This window comes from Hoplias malabaricus, chromosome 8, assembly GCF_029633855.1.
Source record: "Hoplias malabaricus isolate fHopMal1 chromosome 8, fHopMal1.hap1, whole genome shotgun sequence".
NCBI classification, from domain to species: Eukaryota; Metazoa; Chordata; class Actinopteri; order Characiformes; family Erythrinidae; genus Hoplias; species Hoplias malabaricus.
The window spans coordinates 11,236,299-11,257,402 of record NC_089807.1 but is presented as its reverse complement, the minus strand read 5'-3'; the positions used below and the strand labels follow the sequence as shown (position 1 = coordinate 11,257,402).

The 21,104-nt window shown below is 41.5% G+C and overlaps 1 long non-coding RNA gene across 1 annotated transcript in view; it reads left to right on the top strand.

Annotated features, from left to right (window-relative positions):
- LOC136705850 (uncharacterized) overlaps positions 1-20,743 on the top strand; it is a 243,157-nt gene extending 222,414 nt beyond the window's left edge. Inside the window, exons 7-9 of the long non-coding RNA XR_010804092.1 lie at positions 7,300-7,430; positions 8,363-8,459; positions 20,126-20,743. This is a non-coding gene — a long non-coding RNA (uncharacterized lncRNA). The remainder of the gene's footprint in view (positions 1-7,299; positions 7,431-8,362; positions 8,460-20,125) is intronic.
- Positions 20,744-21,104: the final 361 nt, after the last annotated feature.

Sequence of the window (21,104 nt, the reverse complement as noted above, 5' to 3'; positions counted from 1 at the left end):
ATCGCTGTACATTACCCTGATTTACAGCCATGCTTTTGATTTGTTGTAATGTTTTGTTTACTTATGTATCTGTAAATAGAACAGAGAGCCAAGAACAAGCCTTTTACACAGCCCAGTAAATGTATTCACAGTCCTCTAGAGGTTTACAGCGGTTGACCACCGCCTTATCTTCAACGTCCAAACAATATAGTCCAAATAAGTTATTGATAGGTAAGATATGTGTGCAGCAAAGAAACACTGCCTGGTGAAACTTTTATACAGTCATTCTTCTGATCCATTTTTATAGCAGAAAGATTAGAAATCCAGGAGGGGGAAGGAATGAACAAAAGAGGGGGATAAAGAGAAAAAGAGGGTATGCTTTTGATTGACAATCACAACATGCAATTAGTAACTGTGTGTGCGTGTGTGTGTGAGTATGAGAGGGTGGGGGCAATGATGAGCAGCCGTGCTCCAGTGGTTTTGGACTGCAGCAGAGAGAGAGAGCGCTGAGTGGAGACTCATAGCCCCTGCCATATGCTCTAAAATCTCCTCCATCCCTGTACCCCTTCCACAGTGCTTCTGATGCTTTCTTCTTTCTCTCTCTCTCTCTCTCACTCTCTCTATATCTCTCTCTCTCTGACACACACACACATAAACACAAACATTGTTGCGCACTACACTTCAGTTCCGAGTTTCCTTTCTCCCACAAGAACCCTTCAGTAAATACAGGATGAGTAGGTTTTTTTCTCTTTTTTCCCCCTACAGTTTATGGACAGAATATACAGGACAATAAGCAAATATTTCTATTGGTCCATTCATTAGGACACCCTTTTATGTGAATACCTCGGGAAGTAATGGATGAGTGGACCTATAGGCTATGTCTTTAACATGGCCGCATTGTTGAAAGCCACCATATTGGATCAAGGACATGTTTTTCCAATGGGAACATGGTCATGTCGCATATTAAAAGGGTGTCCTCTGACTTTTGCCTCACGCTGTAGTACGTCTGACATATTAAAAAAACTCCAAACAGGAGAAATGAGGTTTTGTTTTCAGAGGAACCATAAAGTTTGAATGTGAATATAGCAAAAAAGTACCAGACATAATATATGCATAATGCATTCTACATATATTTACGCATGAATACAGTGCAAAAAAAAGAGTTCTGAAAAAAACAACAACATGAAAGTACAGCAGACAGCAACAAAAGAAAGGCAGGAGCCCTGAGCCGCTGTTGAATGCTCACTCTTCTGTTTTATTTACCTCAGATCCCGGCTGTTATTAATGACAAAAGAGAGCTTGATTAAGCAGAAGGCCTGTGTGTAAATAAATACGGCGCAGTGCGTGTGCTCTGTGGTGGGCTTGGTTAAGGTCAGCTGAGGGTCAGGTCCTGCAGCAGTGCTGTGTTTTGTGTGTTGTTGGTGTGGTTGTGGAGCGGCTGGCTGGCCTGCAGTGGGTCAGTCCTCCTCCCTGCTGTAGACTCTGACTGTAGGCCAGTGTTTGGTGATGGATGGGCAGTTAGCCCAGAGCCAGGGGCCGAAGCTCTCGACAGGGGCTTTTACCCCCACCCCAGCCTTCGGCCCGCGCACACCCGCTCTCATTAACACACAGCCAGGGTCTGGCCTACTTCCTGCTACCTGCTTCTCTAGCCATTGTCTGTGGACAAATCCTGTGTAGTTACAAGCTTTTTTAGTGTTAAATTAAACTTTGAATGCATACAAATATAAACCCAACTGACTGATCGAAATAGAAAAAAATTTCAACTTGTTTTCAATATAATCTCTATCTGCTATTGTATTTTGTTAGTAACCATAGACAGTAATTCTGACACATGTCTCAGGGCTGAGTAAAAGAGAAGGAAACCACAAAGCTCGAAGCATAGGTATAATAGAAGTTGGTAGGAAGATATAAACAACTCAGAAAACACTTTTTATAAAATTCAGAAGATGTTTCCTCATAATTTGCTAGCTCTCAGATAGATAAGATCAGATAGGATTCCTTTATACTCATCCAACACACACTTTACACACTATAAAGCGCAGAATTAAGAAAATAAGTGTGTATAAAGGTAGCAGTTGATTGTTGCACAGATCTGTTTGCGTGGTCGAAACCTCAAAATGTGTTTATGAAGTCCCGGTGTCAGTAAATGCTTATGTCTCTGTCTGGTATGCTAGGCTTTCTCTCTTTCTGCTCACGCCAGCGAAAAGGCATCTGGAGTTTCAGAGAGAGCTCTAAATGTTGAAAAGCACGAAACAAGATGCTGATTTTGCTCTATTCCTGCTCCATAGGTGGGTAATATTCATTTATTTTTTTTAAGGAGGAAATATCTCCTAATTCAGGGGACGACTGACAGCATGGTAATAAACAGATCAAAAGTACAACACAACTAAACAACTTGAGTTACATGTGAGTTTCTGTGGTAGCTCAAACAGTGTATAAAAACTTACAAGTTAAACTTCAGCCACGTGTAAACAACGGCCGTTTTTCCCCCTCAAACATAATGTTCCACCTTAAAAGAGAGAACGTAAATGAACCCTTTTACCATAATAAAAGAGCATGTTTTAATAGTAATTCACCTCTAATTACAAGTGTAATTAACTGTTATCTTATTCGGAAAGACCTGATGCTATTAACTATATTTAATTCAGATTTTAGGTCACTGCTTCACTGAAATAGTGGTTTGTCACCTGAGTGTGCTGAGAAGTGGTGTAACTGGTTTTATTCTATTCACCGTGAATGAAACAATGCAAAGAACAATGAGACAGAATCTCTTTGATACATAGCACTGAAGAGCACCCCCATGTTGAGCACGTCCTCAGCGTGAGTGAGAAGCCAGTTCCATGAAGTGTTTTTTCACCTAAAACGTAGCAAGATTTAACGTCAGTTAATACTTCTTTGAATTAACCCTTCAAATCAACTTTGGTTCAACCGTTTATCAATATGAAGGATGTAAGCTTTTATATTGATTTTGTTAAAGTCATCCTCTGGTCATTGATTAAACCTTTAAAACCCCATCTCTGTTCATCAAAATGACATTTGTAGAAGTTATTTCTAGAAAACGAAAAAAAAAAAACTAATGCCTTAAAAGTGGTTTAGATGTAAATCTCCTTTGCCTTCATTCAGTATGTATAGATCAATAAATATGCAATTAGAAGCCACCTCTGTCTCCAACTGTGCCTCTACCACTTGCTTGCAGCTGAACAGCTCCGCTTTGCAAGATGATATTGGTTACTTACGTTTATGATGTAAGAAACCTTTCTGTCTGAACTCACCGCAACTATCGTATTAAGTATTAGCACTTTTCTCGTGATACATTTTGTTAGCAAATAAACAGACATGTTAACAATGTGGAAAAACGTGGTTTTCACTGGAGGGACCTCGGATGAACTTGAAAACAGATCTTATTTAAAAGCCAACAAGGAGCAAACTAAATGACTAATTATTTCATTAATATAAACACCCAGTATAAGTAAATACAGAAATAATAACGTTTATTCAGGTCTGTATCCTGTATGTGCAATAGACACCGTTCCTCATATGATCAAGTGCACAAAACAGTGGTTTTACAATTCCATGCTGACTGTGGTGTTGCTAAGGTTACTCACAGCGAGGGCATGCAATATGGAAGATAGTGCTGGTGATTGGGTCGTGTCCATCTCATGCCCTGATGTCACTTCATTTAGATTTACATCAGGTACTAAATTAAAATAGTCACTCAGCAAACACTCTCATCTCTCTCTGTCTCTCTCCAACACACACAAACACACACTTGCGCACACACTCAAACACACGCTCAGGAGTTGCGTGCAGTGCAAGCATTGAAGCAGAAAATATTGCTGTCTAGATATTTGTCCTGGGGCTGATAGAGGAGGCATTGTCTTGGGACTCTGTCGGGCCTCTGAGCTGATAGTTGTGCATGGCAGCTGCAAAGTGTGCTTTGTTATGTGTCTAAGGATTAGGGTTCAGGACCTCGTTTTTTCTTCAAATTCTGGGCAGATCAGAGACACATGTGTTCCGAGGAGATCAGGGGTCAACTCTTCACTGTCCAATATTTCTTGCCCCCCCCCCCCCCCCTTAAATTTTTATTTATTTATTTATTTATTTATTTATATTTATTTTCCATGCTTTGTATCTTTTCTCTTCTTGTGCGCATTATTTCCAGGCAGCCTCTGAGAATGCCCGGCAGCACGGAGGACCCCAAGGGGTTTCCACTTTCGTATTGTTCCCATTATCCAAAACACAGTACTTAACCTACAGGCATTTAAAGCAAAACTGAGAACAGCTGTCACATTAGAGGCGGACAATGCTGGCAGTAATAGCCAAAATACTGTAATTGATGCCGTGATGTAATGTGAGTGCGGGCAGAATAAACAATAGTCTGCCTTTTGTTTGTTTTTCTAAAGAGTCGAACAGTAGTGGCTTTTCCCTATAGGTAACCAGCAGAGCTACACCATGCAAAAGAACACAGAGTTCTTGGGCAGAACTAGAATGTGTTTATTCATAATGGAGCTGGATTTGCCCTGCTAGCATGTGTCCTCTCTCTCTCTCTCTCTCTAACACCCCCCCCCCCCCCACTCTAAACTGTAGCAGAGGGTTTGTGTCGTATCCCATTGTGTGTCAGTGTGTAAAGGGGGTGGGGGGTGCCAGTGTAGGGATATATGTTTGTGTGTGTGTATGAGGGGGGCCATACAGCAGCTGAAAAAGCAGCGGGGGACATGGCTCTCAGTAACGAGGACACACTGCTCGCTCATCCCTTCCCACCATCCTCTTCAAGGTGCTCCACTACTTCGTGGGTGCTGTTTCTATCTCTGTCCAACTCCACAGAGGTTTGAAAGCATCCCTCGCTCACACTGCCATTCACTTCATTACCTCATTTTTGCTGTCAACTGCCTGATACAGTTCAAACTGAATATGGAGTTAAATTACATCCCAACACTGGAGTAAATAATTACAGTAAATGCAACACTTCATCATCAAATACCCCAGAGTCCCGGGATGTTAACCCTAGATTTATAATTGTATATATATTTTATATATTATATACATTTTTTATTTATTATTTTTGTTAATACATGTGGCTGCTTAAGGTTAATAATTAAAGACAATTATCAGGTTGGATATTGCTATTGTAAACATAACTGTGGTTCACCATTGGTGTTACATCTAACATAAAAAGCATTTGGTGTCAGTGTATAAATATGTAATAACATAATAATTAGGTGAGCTTGTATATTGCTCTCTTATTACACGGTGAGAGAAGCGCTGTGTAAAACTTAGTGCAATCAATTCACTGCAGCCTTCACTAGCTCTGTTGACACTGTCCATTTAGAGGAGCGGGCTGCAGAAATATGGCCTATTAATTGGTGAATCATGGCTCGTTGCAGTAGCCATGATTGCCACCAAAGTGAAAAACAGTGAGATTATTAGCCACCCTGCAATGAATTTTATTATGATGTACAGGGCTGTGCGTCTGCCGAGACCATTCCACCTCAGCGGGAAAGCGGCAACACCGGACTTATTAGTCATACTTCACTAGCTGTCAACAGGCACAAAGCCGACTCGTGATTAAAAATGAACATCCCGCACGCGCTCAGGATTCCTCTCGTGTTGGGTGTCAGAAGTGAAATGTTGGGTTATTTGTGTGCTTTATTGATGGAGCTGCTTGGAGGTGAAGGAGATGTTTTTAGATTGTCTGTTAATTCTCCGAATGCAACAGAGGCGCCGTGCGAGGGGAGAAAGATGGCTAAGGGAAATAAATCAGTGAATCAGGAATTCTCAGTTTCATAATTCTGTGGAAAATATGGGGAATAAAAATCCCATTACAGAGGAAATTGAAGTCCTTTGTTCTTAAGTATTTCACTTCTTCAGATATTTCCCTGGATGGAGCTGGGGATTCGGCAGGCCGGAGTTACCCAGTCGAGACAAACAGGAATTAAAACGCCATATGCTCTGAAACGCTACCTCGCTGCAGCTCAAATGCTTCTGCAATTTCTCCCGCTACAAAGAGGCCTAGGTTTCCACTGCCTCCTGAATTTATTTATTTTTATCTGTCCTTATTTGTGTGCTTATGCGCATCTCTCTTTGTCAGAGAGACAGAGATAATACCCACATTGTTTTGCCGAATGTTAATTGGTGGAAACATTTAGATGATGAGCGGGAGTTAAGATGGAAAACAAAGTGCTGAAGTTCTTGAAAAAATATGGGCTCTTGGGAAAAAAGTACTAAAGTACCACTGGTGTGCTCCTCACATCACAGGAGTTGGACCTTTTAAAGAATGTTAAATTCAGTGCCTTCACTGCCATGTCCCACTACAGTTTCAGGACAAGTTTCACTGGCTCCCTGCCTTCAATTCAGATTTCTTTGGTGAAGGAAACTCCATGTGTACAGTCCTCTTTATTTAACAGTATCATGTCTTCTGTCAGAAGTCTTGATTGCTGTGTATCTGACTGTGTGTATGCATCATGAGCGTGAGGCTGGAGCACCTGTCCGCCAGGACTGCGTATTTAGGCGGGTAGCAGCGGGACCGAGAGTCAGGGACACTCAGCTTTGATTTGTTAGGCCAATGAGAAGATTCTGTTTCGGGAGTTCAGCTCAATCTCAATCTAGCAGCACATTAGAGGTCCTGTTCCCCTATGCCCCACCTAGCTCAGTTAATTGTGTGTTTTCAACCCGCCGTCCGAGGCTAATTTAGCTATAGATTGAAATGAAACAGCCCTGGCCTCACATTTTCTGGCAATCAAGACTCCAATTTGACTGTGTTTTCTCAGCAGACATTAATGATTCCAAAGCTAATACTCATTGTTTGAAGTGACATAGCAGCCCTGGCATTTACTTAACCTTTTGTCTTATGTACAAGTCTGAGTCAATGCAGAATTTACTCTTAATTAATATCTTTTCTTCCCTCTGCGCCAACATTCATTTCTTGAATATTCAGGGAGAGTCAAACCAGACAAAGGCACAGGGTTCAGAGATAAAGAACATTTTTATTCAATCAAAAACCCCTTTTTACTTTTTTTGTTCTTCAAATTAAATTTGTCAGACATAATTAACATCCAAAGAAGTTTTTTTCCCTTTTCTTCAGTAATTAGATAATGGTGATAAATAATAGCGCAGGTCAGGTTGAATCTTGAAGTGCTCTTCTGGGGCTGATCAGTGGAGAAATGTGTAATTCTAAGTTAATGCTAAAGTTTAATGTTAAGTTACCAATGTAATAGTAGCTGTGATTTTAGAGTGAAATCTTGTGAGAGTCCTGTTGCTGTTTTTGCTGTTATTTACCTGAATGAACTTGCTCTGATGTGACTGTTTGTGTTGTTTTCTCAGGTTGCAGGAATGGCAGTAACAGGATGGGTGTGATGCACAGGAAGATAAGCTGAAGGACATGGTGTCAGTAAGTGGTCAGGACAAGACTGTTACAATGAGCTACAGTCTAATCAAAGCTTTAAGCACTGAAGGTAAGCTGAAAACAGTAACACTCTGAATTTCATAGATTAAATTACGTGTACAGCACTGTGCAAGGTACAGGTTATTATACAGGTGCACATTTCATTTAGTTAATGTTCTGCCAAAATAGCCAGATATCCATTCCCCAAGAGGTCATCTATTTGCTTTTGGGGGAAATTAAAGGGGGTGAAAAAATGGATTTATTAAACTACACATTGCAAATACGCCACTAGCTCAAGACCTGGTAGACCACTAAACCCTCATTATCATATAAACAACACATACCACAGAGATAAAACATCAGGATCCTCCACTCTTGATTCACATCTAAGAGGGTGACTCAGTGCTGTGGGTCTGTAAGGATGTGTAGGTGTCAAGAAGCAGTTACAAAGAAGAGACCTGGCCACCACAGAGCTCACTATCATTGATGTCCCTGCAGATTTCTTTAAAAAAAAGCTGAAAACAAGTCTTCGAAACAAGAACGGCAACTGTGTTATTCGTTACTTCTTGGGGCCCCTGTCTTTCTGAGTAGAAAAGAATGTAATGGACTAATGGTCTCTGACTTTTGCACAGGTCTGTACATTTTTGTGTAAATCGTTATTGTTATTTATTTATTACGTTTTATAAAATGAATAACATTTGAATCAAGTTAATTCTGTGCATGACACAGCCCTCTGTGTGCCGTGTGTCTACAGTGCTTTACATTTATTTCACTTCCCTTTTCAAACAGAAATACAGATCCCTTCCCCCTCATGTCCAGTCTGGGAAGGCCCCTTTGTGTACATTATTCGGCCTGCCCATTGTTAGCAAGTGGTGTGCATGTTTAGAGTGTGTGACAGAGTTTACTAATTAGATTGCTATGTGCTGCTAAGTACAGGTCGACACTTGCAAGGTTTTACCTCTCTCTCTCTCTCTCTCTCTCTCTCTCTCTCTGTTTCTGAAGACTCCCACCTGGACACAGCCGAGGTCAAAGTCTGGTCAAGCAGCAGCAGGCCTGTGTGGCTGTGTGAGAGCCGATGAAGTGGTCAGCAGTGTGACAGGTAGTGGGGGATTCTGACAGGCCTAGCTACAGTGTGGATTAAAGGGTTGTGTGTGTGTGTGTATGTGTGTGTGTGTGGAAAGTGGTGGTAGGAGGGGGGGGGGGGTTAGTAGTGGGAGAGTGAGCATTACAGACAGAGAAAGAGAGAGCGGGAAAGAGAGAGGCTAGCGGTCCATGCTATGCTGTTCTGTGGAGCATGGAAATAACAAAGCCTCAGAGACAGGCCCAAGTCGGCCTGCGTGAATATGGTCATTGGGAGCGAGCGATTGGAGCTCCAGCGTGTGTAATCTTACATAAGGCTGGCAGAGATTAAAATGGCAGCATAATTACGGCGGTGCGGGAGATTCCCGCTGTGTTTGCATACACGTGCGGGATTTGTAAGCTGTGCATTAGCCTCACGGAGAGAGAGAGAGAGCCACCACAGAGAAGGTAATTTAAAAGAATTCCATGGGATATTCTCTCTCTCTCTCTCTCTCTCTGTCTCTCTCTCGCTGTCTCCCTCTCGTCCCGATATCATTACGGCCCATATATGCGCTATCACGTTCCTACGTTCCTCACACCACACTGTAGATGAACACCATGGCAATTAATTGTTCTGGGTTTTGGTTTTATAGCTTGTTCGTTGACCAAAGCTCAGGGAATGGTTTGTTCTAGCCATTGGTATCTAAATTAAATTGTCTTTATCTCCTGCTTGGGAAAAAAAAGGAGAAGGGAGGAAAAAATTAATTTGTTAGATCAAAAAAATATTTAATTTTTCAGCACATCAAACAAACTTTTATTCAGGGTGTACCAAGGCAGTCTCCTCTCCCTCTCTTTTTTTCCTTCTTAATTATGAAAGCATTCTATTATTAAACCAGATGAAAAGGAAACATCAATTCAAACAGTACAGTCATGTTCGACTACTACTAATCTTTTGGTAATTATTTTTTAATTGAATCTTTTGAACACAAAAAAAAAACCCTGAGCAGATGCTTGTATTACTTGAGTCCCTCATCACACTTGGTGCCGCCTGTGCAAGCTGATGCTCCTGTATGTGTGAGGAAAAGGGGAAGCTGAAGAAAAAAGGAAGAATTAAAAAGTGGAGGAGAGGGAGAACGAGGGGAGAGAGGGGGAAAAGGAAAAGGGGGCCAGCACAGAGACCCGGTGGTGCTCCGAGGAGACAGAAACTTCTGCATAAATGAACAGCTCAGCAGCCAAACTTCTTTAGATGATAACACATCCATACACTCTCTCACTCTCATTCTCTTTCTCCCTCCCTCACACACACACACACACACACACATATATGCGATTGTGTGCACACACACAGGACTGTTTCTGATTCTGCTGATGTGCATAGTATTTTCTAAACGGAGGGGTCGAGTGGTTTGAATTGAAATAGAGATCCGCTCTACTCTAGCTTCGCCTCACCTAAAAAAAAAATAAAAAAAAAAAAGAGCCTGGACAAGCATCGCCTCTAAACTTTTCAGAGGAGTGGAGTGCTGATTTGTGGAAGTTCATATGATTAATCTTAAGGGGAACATGCTTTGAAAGTGTATTAGCAGAACCTAGCGCAAAGTTGGACGGCTTTTCGTGGAGAGGGGGGGGATGAAGAAGAAGAAAAAATACAGGCTGTGGAATGGGAAACTTGAAATTTTTTTTTTTTTTTTTTTTTTTTTTTTTTTGACACTTGATATGCTCCCTAAGTGGAAATTTGTGAAGTGTGCTCTCAGGCTCTTCAAAGTACTTAAGGCGGTTGGTGGGGATGCAAAGAGGGGCTTATGAAACAGGGCTCTGTAAGAACGGTCAGTAATAAAAAGGCATCTTTAACATTACGCCGCGGCACACAGGCCATAATCAGGCACAGCCCGGCCCAGATAAACCTGGGCAAATCACATTAAACACGCATTATGCATGTGGCTACAGAACGCCGCGCCACAAAATGGCTCCTCCGCCGGCTCAGACGCTCTCAGCATCTGAAGCTGTCAGCATGATTTCTGACAAACGTGATTTACTGTATTACATCCCTTTACACAATCTCACACACTCTCACACACACTCACACACTTTCACTCTGACACCACACACACCTGGGGTGTCTCGCCACCTAATGGCAAAATGACGACCACCTTCCTGTAATCTCTGAGGTGTCGTTCAGCCTTTTTACCTCTTCAAAATTCACTATATATATATAGATTTGTGACTTTTAACCTTTCAGATTTTGTGTTATATTATTTGATGAACAGAACGGTTCTCTGTGCTGAAAGTGTCTTTAAAGAGTAACAAGGGTGAAAGTACGAGGTGAAGGTAAAGTATTTCTGGTATGAAATTAGTGAAGGCCAAATATGTAGTTCACTAGTGTCCATCTAAGCAGGTTTCTATTGATTTATATATTTATATATTTGTAATGAATAATTTACATTGTGTTTGTAATTAGGATAACTCATACTTATCCTATTAAGGCTTTTATTTACCTAAGATATTGACCTTGTCCAGCCAATATCACAGCTTTATTGAAAATGTACTTTTCTTATACCTGTGGTCTTAGGATGAATGTTTTTTAAGTAACTGGGTTACAGAGTGAATGGCAATAGAAAATTAAAAAAAATTCATTAAAAGCCAAGGCTAGGTGAAGAGACCTTACCACAAAAAAGGAGAGACTGTGAGGAGAAACGAAGATGGAGAGACTGTGTGGTGGTGGTGGTGATAGTGGGGGGTCTGTCTGCATGCAAAAAGGAAAAGATAAATAAACAATTACGTAAATAACCTTCAGAAAAGTCACCTGTCCTCCATGAGGAGGCTGTCGACAGCTCGTCAAGGGAAATTAAAGGTTTGTCACCGTCATCTATCCGCAGAGCCTGGCTCTTTGAAAATGGTAGTGCTTTTGAGGACGGGAAAAAGGTTTTTATGCCACATATGTACAGGTGCAGGCGGTGATTTTTACAGGCAGTCTGTCAAAAGAGCACTGGAGGACTAGGAACACACAGATTTGGCAATATTGGAAAAAAGCCTGGAAAGGTGACGATATCTCTGCAGCCTAATGTGACTCTGTAGAATGTGTCACCTTTCTACTTCTTACACACACATAACACACACACACACACACACACACACATAGCGCACACACACTGTATGTCCAGGGAGTTTTAGTATTCACACTGAGAACAGAGGACAGATGTGCAGGTTGAATGTGCAGGTGCTGGAGCTTTGTTTAGACTCCAGGTGAATGTGGTGAAGTCAGCCTTGCAATATGTACTGTACAGAAGTCTTCCAGATACTTGATTACCTTTCACTTCACTGAGTCCAGGGAAAAAAAAAGTAGTCGGGCATTAAAGCATTTTTTTTTTCTGTAACTTTGCCTTACTTTATCTTATTACTTTTCCAGGCTCTGCAAAATTCTTTACTAAATTTGTATCGCTCCACTATACTCAATTAAAAGCATTGTTTACTCAGGACAATTCAGTTGACTGCAAACCAATGATGATAAAAAACTGGCTTGAGCAAAAGTAGTGATGGCAGCACTTCTCAGAGTCCTCCAGGCCCCGACAGCAGTGTAATCTCATTCATCCGAGCCTTGGCCTTAACACTAGTCCACGCAGAATGAAGAGACTTACAGATGTGTCTTTATTGCGAGTAGCAGTAGATTTATTTCTGTATGAGACACGATTTATGAGCAGTTTCATGACACGTATTACTCCCTCTCTCCTGCCTATGTCAAATCTACAGAATAGAAAAAGCACCGTTTATTTTAGTAACATGACCACTTACATTTGAAATTGATTCTAAATGCAAACAGGCATAGCTCTGGATGCTGCAGTGGAGAAAAACCTCTTTCTTCAAATTTCACACCGCGTATTGTAGTTGGATAAAAATGGAGTGAAACAGAAAGCGAGAGAGGGAGAGAGAGAAAAAAAAATCAATAGGGAAGACATTGCTGGAGGCTTACATATTACATTTTGCATAAAAGTCAGACTTAATTTGGCTTTGATCATCATTCCCAGAGATGACTCACTGGAGCCACTGTCATTAGTGAATCCTGGGAAAAAGCAGACACTGACGAAGAGCAAAGTCTTCGGGGTTGCTCACGATCCCTTCGGCACTGTTTTCAGATGCAGGCCTTTTTGTAATCGGCTGCGGTGAACCAGAGAACGTTGTGATGTTTTTAAGCAGTAGAGGCCTTTAGAATTATCACGAAAACCTTATCTCGCATTGTCGCAAGTGTTATCACGGCTCCTTATTCTTTTATGCTTAATTTATTACCATTAAAACTTTTGCTCTGGTTTTTCAGTAGGAATAACAAAATCTAGGTCCATCTGCCTCAGAGCTATGTTCTGTTCACAGTCTGACTAGGAGAAGTTATAAGAAGATCCAGTAGCAAGCTGCAGAACTTGCTCGGCCTTGATTGTTATCGTCCTTGTTTTACAACAGATTTTTGGCAATCAGTCCACGTCAGATTAAAGGAGTTTTTTTGTTCACAATTATTAAAGCTTTAATAATATTCAGGATTAGATTGTGGAACTTCTCTGATTAAAAATCACATTAGCTGTATAAAAAAAGGGGAGAAATACAATAAAATAATGAATGAAGATATGAATGTAATTAATAGATAGAAGAGTTTCGCAGAAAGAATAAAGAAGAAATTTGTCTTCTCTTCCACACACAATGCCATTGTTCTTGGGACATTCAGAAGTCACTTCATTATTAATGATACCGGGTTTGATAATGTTCCTCTATTTTTCTGGGCCATTTCAGTGTTTCGACATATTCAAACTTGGTGCTTTCTCATCCAGGGTTTGATACGCACCTACTCTGGTAGAGACATGATACATAGCTGAACGGTGAGCATGTTTCTGTGTGTTTTTGTAGACTTTTGTTGACATGTCTCATCACGTAGCACGGTGTCATGTTCTAAACTTCACAGTGGCCACAAGCTCCGCAGCGTTGTGTTCTCAGTAGTGTTCCTGGACACGTGAACTTTAAGGTGGTTGGAGCTGGAGGAGACTGGGCTGTGTTCATGGAAGACTGCAAGCAAACACTGACTTTCCACTGGCTTTTTCTCTCCTTTCTTGGCCTCAGAAAATGAGGCATCAGTGTCAAAAATGACAAGGCAAAGTTCATGTGCTTATTTAAGGAGCTTATTTCTGGGTGTCTGCGGCAAAATGCGCTGTGATGGGGAGCTTAGTTTTAATAGTCTAGACTGGGCACGTTACACAAAGCCTGGTGTGGTGCTGGAGTGTAACATAATAGGAAAACATTGAAGCGGTCTTAAACCTCCAGCTCGGTCCTTTGCTCCTGTGGCCGTAAAGATGAAAGCGCCATCACTTGCCATCATGTGGGAACACTAATTATTATTAGAACCAGACTGCTGCTGTGTTTTTGCTGGCGATCAAATCAAACGTGTGGACGTAATGGCATATAATCCTCAACGATCTGGAGGGTATGATGGAAACAGAAATAGACTTCACTCATATTTCACCTTACAATGTATGCACGGCCTGCCAACATGGCACTCGTGTACAAGAGTGTAACGAAGAAGCACTTTTGGACACTTCGTACTTAAGGGCCTGTTGTTTATGGCAGAGAATAGAACACACAGATCATCTCTATGCGAGAAGAATCTCTTCTTTCCCATTTTCCAGAGTTGTCTGCTTTCCTCTCAAAGTGCGCTGATTGAATTAGCATGCGGCCGTGTGAGCTCTCCGCCTCCTAATGAAGAAATGAATTACACCATCCTCCGTCGAAGTACTTTAATCTTATTAGAGTTAACCACAATGACCAAGTATTGTTCACAGACATGACAAAGAAGAAGAATAACATTTGAACTACAATGGACCCTGGATCTTACTTAGTGAATTGCATTAATATCAAATAACATTACATCAAGCGTGCTGACAGACAAGACGAGAAAGAGGACATTTTCATTTCAGGTCTATCAACAGCTTCATCAAAAGCTAATGTGGTAAAAATGAATGCTCTCCCAGAGTTATTTTTCACTCCTTTACAAGTCTGGGGTGTTACAGGCAGGGTCACGGCCCGCCGGATTGTGCTGGTTCTAAGTATGACAGTGGAAAGGGCTCTCATTTTTAATTACTTGTAGACTTGTAGACAGCTATTTCGTGAGCAACTCCATTACAAGTTCAGGTGCAAAGTGCCTCTGAGTTAAACGTCAGTGCAAATGAAGGAGCTAAGTGGAATATCTCGGAGAAAACTTTCAACATTTTTGGTCATTGCGTAATTCCATAAGCAGTTTGTCTGTGTTTACTCTGAGGAAAACCTCTGTGAGCAGATGCCAAATGTTGCCTGGTACTCTCTGTGAAATGATCTATTTTTCCCCTGCTCTATGCTAGTGGTTTCAAATTCAGTCTTCTATAACGGACAAGAGCTACCGTCCTCGAATGATGGGGGCTTGCATGATTCTTCTGCGGCATGTGAATCCAACTGCCACGCATTGTCAGACAGCTGCCCACACGTCATGGGACAGCTCAGCACTTCTAGAACAAAGTAGTAACTTTAACTTGTCAATTCTGTCTGCATGACCTGGTCTGTCTGCTCCTGACTGGTTTGCATCTCTGTATGTTGTCTAAGGGAAATGTGAAGACTGTGCAAATTTTTCTCCAACTTTTGAAAAGCAGCATAAATCTATATACGGGCTGATAACGAACATTTTTCGCCTTGTTAGTTCATAATTTTGGTCCAACATGGAAATCTTTTTTTTTTTTTTTTTTTTTTGCAGAGATCTCATAGAAGAACCTTAGAACATTTCAATTTCAATTTCAATTGGTGATTCAGTTAAATAATGTAAATCCAGGTTATAGGCCATGATTTTAAAATGGCTGCCAGTTCTGATGCACCTGACTTACCAGGTATAATCATACCAGCCTGCCATTGTAAAGTCCCAGCCAGGAACCTGGATCAAAGGTCTGAATTTGAAGACCTCTGATCTAAAATGTTCAGTAGAAAAACAGTAAATCAATATTCACTGAAACCACTTCAAGTTTTTTTTTTTTAACTGCACAATTCCATTGTCTACATCAGCCCGATTTTAGGGGTTTAATTGATGACTGAAGGTGTACTTTTAAAATTGGTCTCTCCACATGTATAATATTTTGACCTGTGAAACTTCACAAATACTGTTTTGGGCACTTTTGATCTAAAATGATTGACATGTTTCAGCACTTGAACCCATGAAGCACTCTAAACTCAACTTCTCACCCTGCTGTTTGGTGTGCTGCAGTAGACGTGGCAGGGCTGGATACGGTGGGGGGGTGGTGGGGTGTACCTGTAAGAAAAGCAGAGATGAAGAGATATAGGATTACAGCCCTGTATCAGTGTTCCAAAGCCACTGCTCAGGCTACTGTATGCTGATATATATATATATAGTGCACAGTGATGTGTGATGTGTAAGCACAGTGTGTGAGTATTCAGTAGGGAGTACGTGCATCTTGCTGTTAATTCTCTGCCTGTAGGGAGGTGGCTTTACAGTGACTCAGTGGATGGCGGAGCATGGGCCTACACTGTTTTACATGATTACTCCAGGTTCCTGAAGCACGGGCTTAAGAAAGAGCCTTCTCACACACCGCAGCTCAGGGAATTGTTAAATGATTGGCCTAGCACTTAATTCAATAATTTCTTTCTCTCCTTTCTCCTGCACCCTCGCTCTCCCTCTCTCCGTCCTCTCCTCATTGATCACGCTGGTTAGGGAAATGTGATATTTTGCATATCTGGCTAAGTGCTCTTAACAACCCCAGCCTGGGCTGTGTTAAAAATTAATAAATAAAAAAGGGGGAGGGGTGATCTTGTCAGGGAAGTAATTTGCTTCTCTTGAACCAATGATGGCTTGCACTTTATGCAAATTGGTGTCTGGGGACAACAAAATCCCTCTTAATACATATGCAGACTTCATAAAAACACTGTGAAAAGAAGGGAGGGCGAGAGGGAGGGAGGGAGAGAGATGATAAATAGCGAGTCAGTGCAATGCTCCATGTGAATTTCACTGTCTGCAACAACTGACACTATCAAAGGCTGTGGCTACACTTCAAATTAGAAATGCAAGCGTTACACTCTTCCTGCCTAACAAGCATCAGTTTAAGGGATTAGCACCTATACTCATCAAACTTCTGAACAAATCCCAGCCTGCGGCTTGCAAACAAAGCTGCGTTCTCACAATCAAAGTGGTTTGGCAATGGGTGGGTTCTATGCTTACTGTCAGTTGTCCTCTGTTTATGCGTTGCATTTTAATTTCCTAGTGAGCTGCAGTAGTAGTCACTACTTCCATAAATACAGCTGTGTATGTAGGCAGTGTTAAAACTGATGATCAAGACAAAATAGTTAGACAGTGATGACAGAGAGCTCACTAGGTTTTGGGACAGACCCATAGCTTGCGTGGTTTACTCCACAGTAAAATGAATACATTCTTTTTCCTATCCATTTCATTGTCAAAAAGCAGCTGTGCATATGTTCTTAAAGGTACACTAGGTAAGATTAGTTATGTTTGTTTTTGGGCTCCCATACAGTGGCAGAGTGTAATTCACTTTTACTGCAGTGTCCTGAAAGCAAGGTGGAAGCAGAAGGGAGGTGTGGGTGGAGGGTGGGTTTCTACCTTCCAGCAAAAGTTACATAGTGCTGTTTCTGCAGGGCTGAGCCCAGAGTAGTGCCAGAGGCTCTGATTTCCTTTTTACAGGTCACTGAATCATCACAATAATTTTGAAGCTGTACTTTCAATGTAAGAACACTACCTAGTGTTCCTTTAAATGTCCAGGCTTTTAAGCCGATAGAATGTGAATGTTACACTGAAGACTCTATAAATGCATTAGGAAGAAACCTTGAGCCCATCCAAGACTCATACACTGGACCTCATTGACCTCAGTGGGATGACAGTAGACTGCATTGCGTTTATAGACAAGTGTGGTGTTATCGCATTGTCGACTTATGAATGTAAAAAATATCACAATATGACATATATAAAATATACACTCTTAGAAACCATTAATGCTTAAATGGCTGTAAAAAGGCATTAAATGCTTCAGATATCTGATTCCTATCACCATCAGTGTGAAAATTGTTTGCTGTGGTTCCTGAGCTTTATCTCGCTTCTCAGTCCACACCTGCCTGTAATGAGGGGTACAACAAATAAGCTTGACTTATGTGATGTGATGCTTGCTATTTAGCGAGGTGTGTTTCCCAGTCAGAGGTCAGACACTGACCATGTCCCCTGTGGTCAGGGAGACTGATACGGCCAAACCAGGCACAGCTCCAAGCAAATGAGTAAGCCAAGCCATCTGCTCGTGCCACAACAGGGGCGTATCACACAGTGGTCGGCCCAGGGGGGAGAGTGTGTCAGAGTTAGGCTTCATCTCCGTCGCCAGAATGTGAGACTAAGTTGCAGATTTGCAGATATGAGTAATAAGCAGAATGTGTGTTATCATTATGGATGAGGCGAGGGGTGTGTGGGGGGCGGTGGTGGTATGTCGCAGTGCTTTATTGGAGTAATCTGGCACTGTATTTGGTGGAAGTTTATAGCGAGTCTCGCCGAGCCCCCCACGAGACTCTCCCCATGTCTTTCATGTGGCTCCACAGACGGCCTCCTCCACACTCCTCTCCTTTTGTATTGTTATATTATTTATGTATGGGAGCAGCCATAAGCAGGGTGTGCATTAAGACAGATGGGGGGTACGGGGAGTCATTCATATTCCGTTTCTGTGACATCTTAAGCAGCCGTCGAGTTCAAACATTTCCAGCCCCGCTGCATAAAAAAGAGAGTGAGAGAGAGAGAGAAAGTAAGAGAGAGAGAGAGAGAGAAAATGAAAGAAAAAAAATGACAAGACACTGGGGGTAGGTGCGGAGTGTGAGCATCCTGGAACAGATGGAGATGAAAAGAGCGTGAGAGAAGCAAATGAAAGAAAGCAAAGGGAGAAAACAGAGCGCAGAGCAGAAAAGGCAGGGAAAAAAAAAACAAGAAAAAAACAATGCACAGCCGAGCCAGCAGAGAGTTGGTAAAACTTTTTGTTGTCCCTAACTCGAAGCCCATTAAATATAGATTTAACTTTTGGCGGCTTAAAGGGGAGGGAGCCGGAGAGTTCTTGCAGGCGGATGAGGTGATTGTTGTAGCGCTCACTCTACCCAGGAGTTCTCTGGGTGTGTGTGTTCTATTTATTTGTGTGTGTGTGTGTGTTTGTTTCAAAGTGTGAGTGTGTGAATGTGTGTGTGTATGAGAGAGAGAGAGAGAGAGAGAGAGAGAGAGAGAGAGAGAGAGAGAGAGAGAAATGAGCATCCACCAGAAATGAACAGTGGTTTCTGTGCCATGCCAAGTGGATCAGAGCACAACTCTCCTCTGAGACACACACACACACAGAGTCTCACACCCAAACACACACGTTTTCAGACCACATACAGGGATGCCTATTTCTGCATCTCCTATAGCATATGTGGGGTAGTTCCTGTCACTGGAGACCGCAGCTCCACATATTCCAGCAGAGCAGCATAATCAGCAGGTGGACCAGGGAGCAGTGCTAATGTGAATGTAAGTGTCATGTAAAAGGCTGGATGCTCTGTGCCGCAGATGAGGTGTGTAAGCCTGCAGAGCTGCTTCGAGAGCAGAGAGCCAGAGGGCAGCAGTGTGAGGTCTGACGCCCAAGGAAAAATGGTCAGTACCTAGAGGAATCTGCACATTCCACATATAAAGGCCCCCATTTAATAAGTGTGGTAAAGTTTTATGGGGAGGTCTAGGACAGTGCAGGAAAGATGCTTACCCTGAGGTATTTGATCAGCCTCAGTATAATCAATAAATGACCAGACAACTTGTTAATTATAACCATTTAATTAATGTGTGTTTTATTATTATTTTTTTTAATGTAATTTTTATTGTTTAAAAAACAACAGATGCACTTTATATCGTGTCAAAATAATTCTCAATTGACCAATAAGAATGGTTCAAAATGACTCACCTAATAATAATAATAATACTGTACCATTTCTAGTTTCATTGTCATTTTTTACTAAAAAAAAAAAGTTACAAGTTAATCATTAAAGTTGAAGTAAAACGTGTTTAATTTCAATCGCAGAGAACCAAGATTTTTGTCACCACTGCGCCGATATTCAACGTTGTGTTTTGAATTAAATTCACGAGACCTGCCTCGTCCTTCCATTATTGTATCTGTGTGCTGTATTTTTGTTCTTAAGAAGGAATGAGGGGATAAAAAAGGGAAGAATGTGAAATTGCAGCTGTCAGGGGAGAGGCAGGGCTTGATTTGTGGTGAAAAGTAAAACAAAGGAGTTCAGTAATGGCCAAGCTCGGGGCGGCTGATTATCCGCTGTCTTGTCAAGATAATACCATAGATCAGAGATATTTCTTTATTCAAATGATATGTCTGCATCTGCTCTCAATTGGAGGCCATCAACTCGTGTCGAGGCGGCAGACGACATTGAACGCCCCTCCCCTGGGTCACACACACTGCCTCCAGAAGCCCGCCAGAGCGGAGGGGAGCTAAAGTAAAGTTGATATCGCAATAATGCCCTGTCTGTGTCCTCCATGTCACTCCTAACTACTGCCTCGCCCCAATCTGACAGAGCGCCCAAACCAGAGAGCACACCACTGCCACTGAAGCTATCCAAGCCAATCAGCATCACATATTTTATCTTCCCTCTCCATACTCTTTGCTTTTCTTTCTCTCCCTCTCTCTTTCTCCAAAGTGAAACAGCTCCGCAGCTTAAGCACATGGCGCCGGATCAAACACTGACATTCAAAATAGAAACATATGGTAAGGTGTACTGATCATTGTGCATGGATGTGTGTATGTGCGCATGTGTCAGTGCATTTGTCACTTGCTGAGAGGTATCAGATTTTCCTTTTTGCACCCTTATGTTAATGATGCCTTTATGTACCGAACTGGTTAAAATGCATTTGTTACTGCCATGCCTCAGTGTGCACTTGATTCATTGAAAACACTCTCAAGTGAGCTTTGTATTACATATTATTTCACAAAACTGCTATATGATCCAGTGTAATCAAAGTGCCAGAGCCGGTATAGCGGTATGTAATATAAATAAGTGAATAAGTGAATACCTGTAAATAGCCAAAAGCCTCTGAGGGGTCCAAGCATATGTTACATACTTCTATCATATAAGAATAGCTCAGCTTGGTTGCACTGTTGTACATTGTGCATTGAGTAATACAACCTCAGAATAATTTGATTGATCCAAAGGGTCAGTTTTCCCAGGTCCCGTTAATTAATTCCGTTTCCATTGATTTTCATGTTGCTACTAAATAATCATCCTCTGATTTTGAGGAGGTAAATGTGCACTGTTGCTGATATGTTAAGAATAAGAAGCTCTCAGGGTACGCTCTATTAAATATACTTTTTTTTTAACACTTTTCTTTCTTTTCTTGAAAGGACTCTTTTCGCAGCTTAAAATAGAAACAAAAACACTTTCATCAATTGGCCACATCATATGTTAATGCCTGGCTTTTAAGATATAATGTCTAGCTTTTAAGCCAAAGGACTGTAGTGTAAATATATGTTACAGGCCTTGTATTATCAATAGGTTACATCAATCAGCATGGTCCATATGTCACACATTAGCTGACCTCACCACTTTTGTCCATTAGGAATTAATGCAATAGAAAGAGAGAGCAGGAGGAAACTTATGTGGAAATGTCTCTAATACAGGA